The sequence below is a fragment of the Schistocerca piceifrons genome, chromosome 6 (assembly GCF_021461385.2).
Source record: "Schistocerca piceifrons isolate TAMUIC-IGC-003096 chromosome 6, iqSchPice1.1, whole genome shotgun sequence".
Lineage (NCBI taxonomy): Eukaryota > Metazoa > Arthropoda > Insecta > Orthoptera > Acrididae > Schistocerca > Schistocerca piceifrons.
This window is the reverse complement of record NC_060143.1, coordinates 48,743,709-48,757,766: the sequence shown is the minus strand read 5'-3', so window position 1 is coordinate 48,757,766 and position 14,058 is coordinate 48,743,709. Positions and strand designations below refer to the sequence as shown.

Below are 14,058 nucleotides of genomic sequence, written 5' to 3'. Positions count from 1 at the left end.
TCTTTTTTTTTTTTTTTTTTTTTTTTTTTGCTGCATAAGATCGCAGTGTGAGTACGACGTTTTGGAATGGCTACTGTCCCTTGGAGATGGCGGTTACCGCTGAAACAATTGGTTTCCTGTTAAAAGGGTTCCTTTCATCTCCAGTTTAACTAGGCAGTTTAAACTGCTCAGAAATAAACTTTTCTAAAACATCCAAATTTCAGTTGCTTTGTTGCTATTATTTCTACTAATAAACGTAGACTTCGAACAATGATCGAAAAATTCTAATGGATGTGATCAATATGGGGTTGAGTTTACAGCAGAAATTGGTCCCAGTTTCTCCAGCAAGAACTACGAAGGTGAAGGAGACGGACGCTGCGACATCGAGAGCGAAAAATGGCAGGTTGATAACATTCCCGCATTGTCACCTTTGGATGCTATCAGTTTTTCACTCTGAAGCAAACACAAAATAAATGGTTCAGTTATTATCCTAAGTTTATAGCACGACATTAAAGTTATGGGTATATCCATTAAATTTACCCTGTCTTCCGAGAAACATTGTAGATGATGTCTAGATGGTGTTGCAAATTTATTGTGCCTTCTGCCGTTTTTAGTATTTTAAAGCAATTGAGCGCAATATTTCATTGCCACTGCTCTTCGTAAAATAACTCCAACTAGGGATGGTTCCATTGTCCAATACAACTTAAGTTCGAAGACTACACCGAGAAACTACCATATACACCAATGGGGACAATGCAAGTGCACAAGTACGTCAAAGTTCCCGCAAGACTTTAGCGATTCTTATGTCATGTGTTTGTTGCTAGTTTCTAACTGTTACCATTGTTAAAAAAAGTTTCCCAGTTTCTACAACAATCCAATATTTCAAATCAGTGGAAACTTTAAAAAATGAACATAACTGGTTTAAAAAAGTTTTCTTTAAAAACCAAGAATCTTTGCACTGCTGCTAAGGCAAGTCGGTTATTGGTAAAAAAAGTTTATTAGTAAAAAAAAAACGATTAAAGTCTGTCATAACAAAGACCGAACCAATACCGAAAAATACCGGATATTCGGAACTAAAATACCGGTATCGGTTTTTACCGGTCGGTTTTTTTCCAGCCTTATTCTCTATTTCTATCTTCCGGCTAATCAGGATTCGTAGAAACAGTGAGGTTGGTGAATAAGCGGTTTGAGTTCCTATCGACTGACACTGTGACATCACTGAGGAAGAACTTTCCCTCGGGAACGGCGCTACAACAAGTGAGTCGCGTATTTACGCGTTTATTTGCAGATTAATTTTTGCTCCTTGTGAAATAATACACTTATATCGGTATTCTGCTACAGTTACATACTTTCTGCTATATTGTGTAATTTTCCCAGCTTTTAAACACGTACTGGTGAATTAAAGGACCTCAAACAACTATGAAATCGAAAGAAGCAAGAACCTCAAAAATCGCGTAACATAGTTTATATTTGTAGTTGTTTTTCTTTTCAAATGTGAATGTTGGAAAAGGTTAAATGTGAAAATAAGATCTATGTAAAGTAATTTTCATTTTGTATCCGTCGTAAGTTTAAAATAGCTAAGCTGATAGATTGACACTGTCGTTTCAAATGCCCTTCAACCAGCAGATCGAACTGTCTAGTTTTCAAACTAAATTCTGTTTGTTTTTTATTGATAACGTAAACAAATAGTATATTAAATGCACGATATTATTTAGTTTATTTTTCAAACATTAAAAATGTATTGAATATGCAAACGAAAAATTATGAAAACTAGGAATAAAAATGTAATTTGCCAAATAGTCAGAAACAATAATTAAATATGTTGTCAAGAGCATAAAGTAAAATAGTCTTACGAAGTTCATCATACAGCGATCGAAATACGTTTGTTGTGCTGTCAAAATTGGAATAAATTTTGTATTAAATAGTTTCTTACCATCGTTCATTTGCCTTTAACAACAGACTGTATTGATGAATTGCCTTGAAATCTTTCATTACAATTGGAATATTGTCTTTGTATTGAATAATACAAGTATTTGATTTACTGGAATGCTAGTAAATCCCGTAAAACATTTAATATTGTTGTGCAGTAACTTTCAGCATGTGAAATTACTTAATATTGGATATATTCATTCAACGGTGTCTTCTTTTTCTCAAATAATACTAAAAAAATGAAATTGCTTTTCAAAAATATCGCGTTCGAATGGAGGGGGTGGGGACTAGGGAAGGACATGCCCTCTTCCATCCATTCTTCCATGGTATGCGCTGAGGTATCACTCACGCTACTATAAGGCACATTGCATGATGGAAAAGCATCAGTCTTAAGCACTCCTTCGGTTTTAAATTTAGGAAGTTTAGCAAATTACAAGGAAAATCAGTTTCTTAGAAATGACGAGAGCGTATTACAGCATTTTCAACACTAACAGCATCTTTTGTACTTAATTTCGAGAACGCGAACCTTTGCAAACTTGCATTGCGAGAGAAGACTTCTCCAGTCCGTTTTGTTTCAACTTTGTTAGCATTATAGCCAACAGCAGCACAACCTGGCATTGCTTACACATATTCGAAACTATTTTATTTCCAAACACTCGCTGAACAAATGTAACTAAGATTAAACAATAACACTCACAAAGTCACAAAGCCTACATAAACGGGCGTGAAGAGGTCCTCAGTATCGTCATTCACGAAACAGCTCAAACTGTTTCTTCTGCGCAACACGTATTGCTCATCGCTGTAGCTAACTGCCGTTGTACCACAGTCACTCTTCAAATACGAGGTTCGTAACGGAGGCGAGCGTTTGAATCTCACAATGGCCGCCCCACCTCAGTTTAATACCTGCCCATCTAATTGTATGCATAGCTTGCAACTCGCGTCCGTCTTCGAGCGCTGCTCTACTTGCTGCAGAATGCTGCCCCTCCCGTCCTGTGGCTTCGAAGGCTGTCTGCCAAGCTGCGCTGACAGCAAAACCCTTATCTTGCTTAACGAGGTTGGTCGACATTCGTATCATAACTGTGTCCTTAATAATGCAAACCCAGGCAAGCGAGAAGCCTGTCGACAAATCTTGCTAATGAGATAACGGTCTTGCTCTCAGCACAGATTGGCAACTTGCCCTCGAAGCAATATGAAGGAAGAGCATCATCTTACGTCACCTAGAGTCGTGGTGAACAACGGACGCGAGTTCCTAGCTACGAAAACCATCAGCTTGGCTGCTGTTAAACTGTTGCCGGTCGGCCGTTTCGAGACTGAAATGCCCGCTGCCGGTATCCACCGCATATGAGACGGACTTGATACGCCGGCCGCTTGACGGTAGCGTCGTCCAAATTTCCATCTTTCCAACTACAACTAACTCACCCATCCGACTCACAAAGTAATTTAGGACTAACTGTCGACAGAAAACTACGAGGGCAGTTCAATAAGTAATGCAACACATTTTTTTTCTGAAACAGGGGTTGTTTTATTCAGCATTGAAATACACCAGGTTATTCCCCAATCTTTTAGCTACACAACACTATTTTTCAACGTAATCTCCATTCAATGCTACGGCCTTACGCCACCTTGAAATGAGGGCCTGTATGCCTGCACGGTACCATTCCACTGGTCGATGTCGGAGCCAACGTCGTACTGCATCAATAACTTCTTCATCATCCGCGTAGTGCCTCCCACGGATTGCGTCCTTCATTGGGCCAAACATATGGATATCCGACGGTGCGAGATCGGGGCTGTAGGGTGCATGAGGAAGAACAGTCCACTGAAGTTTTGTGAGCTCCTCTCGGGTGCGAAGACTTGAGTGAGGTCTTGCGTTGTCATGAAGAAGGAGAAGTTCGTTCAGATTTTTGTGCCTACGAACACGCTGAAGTCGTTTCCTCAATTTCTGAAGAGTAGCACAATACACTTCAGAGTTGATCGTTTGACCTTGGGGAAGGACATCGAACAGAATAACCCCTTCAGCGTCCTAGAAGACTGTTACCATGACTTTACCGGCTGAGGGTATGGCTTTAAACTTTTTCTTGGTAGGGGAGTGGGTGTGGCGCCACTCCATTGATTGCCGTTTTGTTTCAGGTTCGAAGTGATGAACCCATGTTTCATCGCCTGTAACAATCTTTGACAAGAAATTGTCACCCTCAGCCACATGACGAGCAAGCAATTCCGCACAGATGGTTCTCCTTTGGTCTTTATGGTGTTCGGTTAGACAACGAGGGACCCAGCGGGAACAAACCTTTGAATATCCCAACTGGTGAACAATTGTGACAGCACTACCAACAGAGATGTCAAGTTGAGCACTGAGTTGTTTGATGGTGATCCGTCGATCATCTCGAACGAGTGTGTTCGCACGCTCCGCCATTGCAGGAGCCACAGCTGTGCACGGCCGGCCCGCACGCGGGAGATCAGACAGTCTTGCTTGACCTTGCGGCGATGATGACACACGCTTTGCCCAACGACTCACCGTGCTTTTGTCCACTGCCAGATCACCGTAGACATTCTGCAAGCGCCTATGAATATCTGAGTAGCCCTGGTTTTCCGCCAAAAGAAACTCGATCACTGCCCGTTGTTTGCAACGCACATCCGTTACAGACGCCATTTTAACAGCTCCGTACAGCGCTGCCACCTGTCGGAAGTCAATGAAACTATACGAGACGAAGCGGGAATGTTTGAAAATATTCCACAAGAAATTTCCGGTTTTTTCAACCAAAATTGGCCGAGATAAAAAATGTGTTGCATTACTTATTGAACTGCACTCGTAACATGGATTGCTCACCTCGTTATCATCGTATTCGAAGTTCGAAACCGTCTAAAGCAACCAACAGGCTTCGTCTATTATTATCTCTATCTATAAGTCCCTATTCCGTCCCATCACCGAGCGAGGTGGCGAAGTGGTTAAACACTGGACTCGCATTCGGGAGGACGACGGTTCAATCCCGCGTCCGGCCATCCTGATTTAGGTTTTCCGTGATTTTCCTAAATCGCTCCAGGCAAATGCCGGGATGGTTCCTTTCAAAGGGCACGGCCGACTTCCTTCCCCGTCCTTCCCTAATCCGATGAGACCGATGACCTCGCTGTCTGGTCTCCTTCCCCAAACCAACCAACCAACCTATTCCGTCCCATCGTTACCGACTCCAACGCTGCGTGGATCTCTGCCCCCCCCCCCCTCTAACATACTAGTGCCTTCAGATCCTGGAAAGAGATGCACTCCGTCTCGCCTTCCCAAAGCGTTTGCCTTCCCCAACTCACCCACTTTCGTCGCAATCCTCTCTTGCTAGACCTTCTTCGGAAGCAATACATCAATCGCAAAACCCAATATCGGTACCCAAAATCGCAACCACTAATCAGCAATATAGGTACCCTGCTATGCTGCTATATTCTTTCATGCACCTTCAAAGATTTATCTATCTCCTCCTGCCAGAATTTCAGTCAGTTTCCACTTCCCACTAATAAAATCAGTCCTGAGATAGACCCCTCTTCCCAACACTAATAAGTGGCGCCACGAGGCATTATCCATTTCTCTCCCTCCCCCTTTCTCCACCCTGCTGAATTTAGTCGCCACCCGCGGTTCTGAAGCGTTTCATGATCATACTCATCAGTACACCTTCGTTATGGGCGTGACTATTTTCATATATCACCAGCGTCACCGTTACGTCATGACATCAGTCACATTATTACTAGTAATTACATTTTAGCTGTAATATAATATTGTATGTAAAGTTCAAGTAACCATCAGTATTCCAGAATGAGATTTTCACTCTGCAGCGGAGTGTGCGCTGATATGAAACTTCCTGGCACACAGTTTTAATCTGCCAGGAAGTTTCATATCAGCGCACACTCCGCTGCAGAGTGAAAATCTCATTCTGGAAACATCCCCCAGGCTGTGGCTAAGCCATGTCTCCGCAATATCCTTTCTTTCAGGAGTGCTAGTTCTGCAAGGTTCGCAGGAGAGCTTCTGTAAAGTTTGGAAGGTAGGAGACGAGGTACTGGCAGAAGTAAAGCTGTGAGTACCGGGCGTGAGTCGTGCTTCGGTAGCTCAGTTGGTAGAGCACTTGCACGCGAAAGGCAAAGGTCCCGAGTTCGAGTCTCGGTCGGGCACACAGTTTTAATCTGCCAGGAAGTTTCAACCATCAGTATTGTCCGCCCGTATACATAAATAAAATACCAACATGATTTGCTTTACGTAGAATCATAAATATTGCCCACCAGTATTTTTTTGTTAATAATTTATTGTCATTTGTTCTGAAGTATTTTAATACATCTCCCAAGTTCCTTCACTTTTTGACAATGACCTGATTTATCAATTGTTGACGGCTACATTTTGACGTTGACAAAGAAAGTACTTGAGCTTTTGTTCAGTGTTAGAGGACTGTGAATTGTGGACTGAGCGCAGAATGGTTCAAGAGCAGCTATATCTGTTGTCAGCCCTTTTTTTCTTAGGTAATTGAAATAAAAGTGGAAATAAAAGCACATCGCCACTTCGTCAGAAGATGGAAAGTGAGAACAGCTGTTCCGAAAAGTCGCGCTCGCACTGCAACCTTATGCAGCATGAAACCCGTAAAGACTTAACTACATTGATTGTATCAGAGGTTATAGAAAGAAGTCTTTCACGACGGGATGACATAATTGCTTTTAAGCCTTTCGGGATGTGAGGTCGTGGCCCAAGATACTTTTCTGTTCCCGAAGTTTCGTCCAGGACTGCACTGGACATCTTCAGAAGCGCTCCTCTGCTGAGTCTTGCCGACTGACTGGTCGGACGTCCGAGAGCGACATATATACTGTAGGAAAGGGGGCATGGTTGAAGTAACACGTCATGAGCAGAGATTATCCTTGTCAATGATAAAACTTAACTAACGATTGTCATCTTGTCAAAGATAAAATTTCTAGCGATTCTGCAGAGCTACTGTCCATATGTCGCTAAGTTTCATTGCCTCTTCTTTTCTATTAAAATTGTCTTGATGCTTTTAAAAATTTCAATGGCTTCTCTGCATAGTCGTGGATAATAATTTGACGTTGTACATAAAGTTTCTGTTTCCAAAAATCGATAGTTAAGTTTTATCTTTGAAAAGGATTATCTCTGCTCATCACGTGTTACTTCGACCACGCCCCCTTTCCTACTGTATATGTGTCGTTATCGGACGTGCGACCAGTCACTCGGCAAGACTCAGCGGAGGGGCGCCTCTGAAGATGTCCAGCGCGGTGCTGGACAAAACGTCGGGAACAGAAGAGTGTATTGGTATACCCGCAGTTATGTCATCCGGTAGTGAAAGCCTTCATTCTATGATCAGAAAACTCTATGGGCAGGATTTCTCAAAATCAGTCAGACGTCTGAAATTCTTACATAAGTGGAGATCACTTTTAATTTGTACTTTAACCTTCTAGTTACGTTGTACAGACTCGTCTTCTATACCGAAATTTTTAAAGTTGAAGAGGATGTTTCGGACAGCTCGGGTGCATCGGATTTATGATAGTACAGAAAGAGCACTGCTCCGAGAAAGGATATATTACACAAGATGAGAGATCGATTCTGTTGAGAGTATGTTACTGAAACTGCATTTTTACTTGCTAATAGGGTGCAGATAGATCTGTGGAATAAAATAGATTACCTTACGTTTACATCTAAGGAAGAGATGATGGAAACTACTATTAATAGAGAAAAGAAAAGTTCAGAAAATTACAAACTAATGTAGCAGCTACAAGCCATACGGTGGTCTGATACTTTTGTTAACAAGTCGGAGAGAGTGTTATCTCAAGACGAGATTTCCGTCTTTGCAAAAGGAGGAAACTATGCTATAACACCTGACAGAATACCAGACGAAGATATTATTGCGAATATAGAAGCAGATATACGAAATCTCCCCAAGGAAACTGAAAATGCAATTCGAATCGAAACCACCAGGGTCTTATGCCACAGTAAACCTTTGAAAAGTAATTTAACAAAAGGCGAGAGGAAGGTTCTCAGAGATTTAAATGAAGATGAGAAGATACTGGTTCTTCCTGCTCATAAAAGAAATACTACTGTAGTTATGAATACAGAGGATTATCGAAGCAAAATTTTGAACCTTTTAACCTCAGGACAGTTATGAGGAACAACAAATAGAATTATTCAAAAAATCCAGTTCACCATGGAAATGGAAAATGATAACAGAATATCTTTCTTGGATGTTTTAGTTATGAGACGGTTCGACGGAAGTTTGGAACGTAAAGTTTTTCGGAAAGTAACACATACCGACTGGTATTTGCATAAAAACTCCAATCACCATCTACAACAAAAGAGAGTTGTCATTAAAATTCATGTCGATAGAGCTGAGCGGATATGCACATTGGAACATCTGGACGCTGAAATAAAACATTTGAAGCAGGCCTTCGAGAGAAAGGCTACACAGGGAAAGAGGCAAAGAGAATTTAGCGATCAAGGAACAGAAGACCGAAGGACAAGGATGAACCACAAGGCCGGAAAAATACAGTTTCTCTCCCTTTTCTTAAAAAAGTAATGAATGAGATCGGTAAGATTTTACAGAAACATGACATCAGACTGGTCAATAGACCAAAAAAGAAAATCAGTCAAGTACTCCGATCTTTGAAGGACAAACGCCCTCCTCCGTCGACATGTGGTGTACAAAAAATTCTATGTACGTGTGGTTAAGTTTATGTTGGGACCACCAAGAGGAGCGTAAATACACGGCCAAAAGAGCACAGAAGTCTTTGCCGACTAGGAAGAATACAGAAATCAGCTGTAGCAGAGTATGACCCTCAGTCAGGAAACCACGAGGTGAAGTTTTGTGAAACAGAAATTTTATCTACAACGTCAAATTATTATCCAATACGATGCAGAGAAGCCACTGAAATTTATAAGCATCGGGATAATTTTAAAAGAAAAGAGGAGGCTATGAAAGTTAGCGACACGTGGACAGTGGCTCCGGAGAATCACTAGACAATTTTATCTTTGACAAGACGACAGTCGATAGTTAAGTTTTATCATTGACAAGGATTTTCTCTACTCATCACGTGTTACTTCGACCACGCCCCCTTTCCTACAGTATATATGTCGCTCTCGGACGTCCGGCCAGTCAGTCGGCCAGACCCAGCGGTGGAGCGCCTCTGAAGATGACCAGCGTAGTCCTGGACGAAATGTCGGGAACAGAAGTGTTTCTTGGATCACGACCTCACATCCCGAAATGTTTACCAGCAGTTGTATCAGAGGTGTCACGTTAATATAAACCACAACTGCACATAGTTATGCGATGAATAGTAGAAACAACAAAAGCTGTGGAAGGAAATACACAGTTAATATTCGCTTGTGTAAGGTAGAGTAAATGACGTAAATTACAGTCAGGTAAATTTGAGCTATGACCCTGGTAGCGTGAGACAAGGGGTAGGAAAGAAAGAGAAACTTGGTAGAAACCCCTGGAGAAAGGACGTGATGTCAAGTGACTATGAGGCGAGATCACAAAGAACTGTAGCTGGCAGAAGATGAGGGCATTTGTTTTGCTGTTTGACAATGGCAACATGCCGTGTGATTATAATTAAAGTGCAGCTACTCACAGAGTCCCACTATGGGCTGTAATTATCGTATGGCAGCGAAACTCGGCAGCTATTCTAATGCGTCAATGCCGAACTAATTTAGGTTGGTAAAACATTAGTTCCAATTTTGGCCACCAGGTGAAATATTGGTGCTATGAATACAAGAGAAACTAATAGAATTATTTCCACATGTAATGCATTACGAAAGGAACATGGCCAGAAAGTGTCAGGCAAGTCAGAAAGGCTTAATGTTGGTTTTATTTCTAGCAGCCGCTTACACAATTTGTTTAGTAAGAACACTGGAGACATCGACGAGGTGCTCCATCCGTAAAGCGACGTGATCAACAGCTGCACGTAGCAATTACACATTCTATTAGATACCTCCAGAACCAAAAGTCATATGATTTCAGATCAGGTGATCTCGCAGCACGTACATCTGGAAACACTCTGGAGTTAACAAGTTCGCGGAAGGATTCATTAAGTAGATCTTTCACAGGGTGAGCGACGTGAGGTTTTGCCTCAGGTTGCATGAAAAGACGCAGTTGCACTCTTACAAAGCAGGAATCACATGCAGTACAACGAGGTCTCAATAACGTGCAGACGTTACGAAGTACGTGGTCGGTACTCTGGGTGTATTCTCCTCAACAATGAACGAACCGAGAATAAAAGTGCTTTGGAATCCACGAAAGAACAGCCACCACATACACAAATCAAAAAATGTTTTGCATAACCCCGGCTCCCAGAACTTCTGAAGATAGTCGTTGACTGTGGATGTAGTGTCACAGACACAGTCCCTATGACTGTTCAGAGATGTCACTAAACCCAACACAAAGATGTAAGCAACCATGCGTGAGCAGCGCCTATAAGATGGAGGAGGTCCGACAGTCGATCAGTTCCAGTCATTCCACCAGGAAGGAAGTACACGGCTCATGTTGTCTGTAGTTCAACCATGCCTAGACGGTCAATACTGCGGTTCGATCGCGTTCGCATTGTTACTTTGTGCCAGGAAGGGCTCTCAACAAGAGCAGGGTCCAGGCGTTTGGAGTGAACCAAAGCGATGTTGTTTGGAAAAGGAGGCGAAACAGAGGCACAGAAATTGTCAATGACATGCCTCGCTCAGGGTGCCCAAGGGCTACAACTGAAGTGGATGACCGCTGCCTACAGATTATGGCTCGGAGGTATCCCGATAGCAACTCCACTATGTCGAATAATGCTTTTCGCGCAGCCACGGGACGGCGTGTTACGACTCAAACTGTGCGCAATAAATCCATGATGCGCAACGTCACTCCCGAAGTCCATGGCGAGGTCCATCTTTGCAACCACGACACCATGCAGCGCGGTACAGATGGACCCAACAACACGCCGAATGGACTGCTCATGCTTGGCGTCACGTTTTCTTCACCAATGAATCTCGAATATGCCTTCAACCAGACAGTCGTCGGAGAAGTGTTTGGAGGCACCCCGGTCAGGCTGAACGCCTTAGACACTTTGCCCAGCGAGTGCAGCAAGGTGGAGTTTCCCAGCTGTTTTGGGGTGGCATTATGTGGGACCGTCGTACGCCGCTAGTGGTCATGGAATGTGCCGTAACGGCTGTACGAACGTGAATGCCTTCCACCGACAGATAGTGCAACCATATCGTTAGCACATTGGCGGGGCATTCGTCTCCATTGACGATAATTCGCGGCCGCATCGTGTGCGTCTTGTGAATGACTTCCTTCAGGATTACAACATCACTCGTCTAGAGTGGTCAGCTTGTTGTCGAGACATGAACCCTACCGAACATGCCTGGGATGGATTGAAAAGGGCTGTTTATGGACGACGTGGCCCAATAACCACTCTGAGGGATCAACGCCGAATCGCCGTTGAGGAGTGGGACAATCTGAACCAACAGTGCCTTGATGTATTTGTGCATAGTGTGCTACGACCAGTACAGGCGTGCATCAATGCTAGAGGACGTGCTATTGGGTATTAGAGGTACCGGTGTGTACAGCAATCTGGACCACCACTTCTGAAGGTCTCGCTGTATGGTGGTACAATATGCAATGTGTGGTTTTGAAACTTCCTGGCAGATTAAAACTGTGTGCCCGACCGAGACTCGAACTCGGGACTTTTGCCTTTCGCGGGCAAGTGCTCTACCAACTGAGCTACCGAAGCACGACTCATGCCCGGTACTCACAGCTTTACTTCTGCCAGTACCTCGTCTCCTACCTTCCAAACTTTACAGAAGCTCTCCTGCGAACCTAGCAGAACTAGCACTCCTGAAAGGAAGGACATTGCGGAGACATAGCTTAGCCACAGCCTGGGGGATGTTTCCAGAATGAGATTTTCACTCTGCAGCGGAGTGTGCGCTGATATGAAACTTCCTGGCAGATTAAAACTGTGTACCCGACCGAGACTCGAACTCGGGACCTTTGCTTTTCGCGGGCAAGTGCTCTACCAACTGAGCTACCGAAGCACGGCTCACGCCCGGTACTCACAGCTTTACTTCTGCCAGTACCTCGTCTCCTACCTTCCAAACTTTACAGAAGCTCTCCTGCAGAAGCTGTGAGTACCGGGTGTGAGTCGTGCTTCGGTAGCTCAGTTGGTAGAGCACTTGCCCGCGAAAGGCAAAGGTCCCGAGTTCGAGTCTCGGTTGGTCACATAGTTTTAATCTGCCAGGAAGTTTCATATCAGCGCACACTCCACTGCAGAGTGAAAATCTCATTCTGGAATGTGTGGTTTTCATGAGCAATAAAAAGGACGGAAATGATGTTTATGTGTATCTCTATACCAATTTTATGTACTGGTTCCAGAACTCTAGGTATCGAGGTGATGCAAAACCTTTTTTGATGTGTTTGTGTAATTATAAAGTTTACTTCAGTGAATGCTCTTAAGAATTTAAGGTTGTTTAGTATGTCTACTGTATCAATAGGAATTGTTGACGATCCCTTATAGAAACGCTGGGGCGTAATGTGATCTGACCTAGCCATAGACCAAGAATTTCGTATGATAACACTTTTAAATTTTATGTAGCGTTGTTAGGTGTTTCCTTGTTTTATTAACGTAATATCCTTATACATTTCGTGACCAAAATAAAAAGTGAAGCAACAAGGACATGTGGCCGGATGTCACTGTAACTTGATACGAGCACGCACCTTCGGCAGATACGCAAATGATTGGAGATGCAATTCTACGTGACAGGCAGAACGATCGCCAGAGCACGTTAGTGTTGTTCACGTTTAGCATTGTTAGCAGACTTGGTAGGTTATGTAAGGGGCCCGAACAGCGATAGATTATATGTATCACTGTGGAGGACACGGAATCGCCGCATACTCGTATGAGACAGCGTTGTCGGCACGGGACATAATTTGAAAGGGGCTTCACTGTGAACCTCCGTATTTCCGGCTGATCGAAACGTGAGATATGCATTGGGATGTGACAGTGGACCGACGTTCGACTGCTCGGGAATGTGAGGGCGTATGTACATGTCGTCAATGTTCCGGTCGATCGCGCCTGCCGGCCGCTGCGGCCGAGCGGTTCTAGGCGCTTCAGTCCGGAACCGCGGGACTGCTACGGTCGCAGGTTCGAATCCTGCCTCGGGCATGGATGTGTGTGATGTCCTTAGATTAGTTAGGTTTAAGTAGTTCTAAGTTCTAGGGGACTAATGACCACAGATGTTAAGTCCAATAGTGCTCAGAACCATTTGAACCATTTGATAACGCCTGACGGCCACGAGGGAGAATCGCCGCACTGTACAACTTGCATATCGTAACCGCTTGACATCTTCACCTGCCATTCGGGAACAACTAAAGGACTCCATGCTACATTCTGTGCTGCAGCCGGAAAACGGAATTACTGCTTCACCTGCAGGCTGCGGTTAACACAGCGGTAAAAACGGCTACGTTTTTAGTGGTTCCGTGACCGAAAACCGTTAATCGCTGATGAATGCTGTCACGCTGCGTTCCGTGATTGATCGTGATTCTACATTGCCTTGGATGACCATCAACGGCAAGGATGATGGCCACCTGAGGACAGGTTCCAATATGTCAGTGTTTTGGAGCGGCGTTAATCCTGACATCATGTTTTGGGGAACAATTGGGTAAAATATAAACTCAGGGCTGGTAGTGACTGAATGGTCTCTGACGCCACAACGGTACATCGCGGGCATCCAGCATCCACAACAACCTCAGATGACAGTACCGTGGCGCCATTTTTCAATGGGAAAATGACCATCCACGTATTACATGTGTCTCCACGAACTTTCTGCGTGATGCTGAGGTACTTAATAAAAAAAAGTCTTAATAAAATAAAGTCTTAATAAAAAAGCAAGATCTACAGCTCTTTCCCTAGTAGAATATTTGTGTGACCAGCTCGGACGTCAATTCTGGCCCAGTCCCAGTATCGAGGATACCAAAGACCAGTTGCAATAGTTGCTTGATGCAATAATTTACAATAGTTGTGGATCAGCTTGCGTCATTAGAGAATACAACGAATCTCTGCATGCTTCGTCGCCCGATGATAAATGGGCTGGGATTGGTAAGTTGCCTGTAAATTTTATTCGATATTGTGACCACTGGAACGTAATCATACACTCCTGGA

At 43.6% G+C, this 14,058-nt stretch overlaps 1 protein-coding gene across 1 annotated transcript in view; it reads left to right on the top strand.

The window, feature by feature from the left end:
- The window catches only part of LOC124803137 (slit homolog 3 protein), a 192,956-nt gene that overhangs the window by 172,120 nt on the left and 6,778 nt on the right, over positions 1 to 14,058 (top strand). The window lies entirely within an intron of this gene.